The sequence below is a fragment of the Lolium rigidum genome, chromosome 6 (assembly GCF_022539505.1).
Source record: "Lolium rigidum isolate FL_2022 chromosome 6, APGP_CSIRO_Lrig_0.1, whole genome shotgun sequence".
NCBI lineage: Eukaryota > Viridiplantae > Streptophyta > Magnoliopsida > Poales > Poaceae > Lolium > Lolium rigidum.
The window spans coordinates 244,390,099-244,391,471 of NC_061513.1; positions in this window are offsets into that span (position 1 = coordinate 244,390,099).

The following is a 1,373-nucleotide window of genomic DNA, read 5'->3' on the forward strand; positions in this document are numbered from 1 at the left end:
AACACTGGAACCCCACCAAATATTGCATGTGGGCCTATGCTATGTGTCAAAGTGTGATGCAAGGTGTAATTGTGCAAAAGTAGCTCCCCTAAACCCTAGACCCTAGCCCTAACCCTAGGCCGAACCCTAACCAGTAGATCAGGCACACCCTCGATCGTGTGATAATGGCTCGAGCTACGGGTGTATGTGTCAAAGGGTCCCAATCTTGGTTCTCCATGTGTATATGTCCTAAACAAACCTAAAAGAATGAAAAGGTACATTGGTGCACCCTCGGGCGGAGAAATCTAGGGGGTAGACCCGCCGGGGCACACGTTCCGCTGTTTTGGGGGGAGGAGGGGGAGAACGACCGCCGGAACACCAGAACCCCACCAAATCTTGCATGTGGGCCTATGCTATGTGTCAAAGTGTGATGCAAGGTTTAATTGTGCAAAAGTAGCTCCCCTAAACCCTAGACCCCAGCCCTAACCCTACGCCGAACCCGAACCCTAACCGGATTTGAACTGGGGCCACACTTTCCTTAGCTCAATAAATGGAGGGAAAAATGTTTTTAGGTCTAGGACGCGTCATTTTATGTGCTAAATGTTTTCCGTTTCGCGCGTTGGCGGACGGGTGCCCGCGCGCGCCCGGTACGGCTGTACCGCATGTCCCGGCGGCCCCGTTTTGCGCAGTTGGCAAAGTAAACGGAGCCAAAAAGTCGAGCGGAGCCGCGTGGCGTCATTTTATGTGTCCTAGTAACCGCTTCAAAAAACGGAATTGGGATACGACAATTATCTTGAAAAACCCTTCACGAATAGGGCTATCACGTCCGGAGTTCTATGGCTTTTAGGGGAAATGAGTAGGAAACGGCCCGTTTCACCACATAGTTTGTCGGAACGAGGCCATATTTGGCACGTGCGTGGGCCTTAGGATGGGAAGCAAGGCCCCGATCGTGGATTTCCAATCCAAACCACGGGCGACGGTTTTTCCATTTTCGGGGTGCCGAAAGGGGGTTTTTTTTGTGAAGGAGCTACATGGTGCGCATTTTAGTATTGCGCGAGACCTCCGCGCAACGGTAGGATACCTCCTACGCACCACCTATCACATGTCATATGCACGCGGTAGCCATTTGGGAATCCCTCCCGCTTCCTGCGGTGTCCCGCCAAATCCGCTGGAAACTCATGACCGGATTTGAAGTGGCCGGGGCCACACTTTCCTTCGCTCAATAAATGGAGGGAAAAATGGTTTTAGGTCTAGGACATGTAATTTTATGTGCTAAATGTTTTCCGTTTCGCCCGTTTGCGGACGGGTGCATGCGCGCGCCCGGTAGGGCCATACCGCATGTCCCGACGGCCCCGTTTTGCGCAGTTGGCAAAGTAAATGGAGCCAAAAAGTCG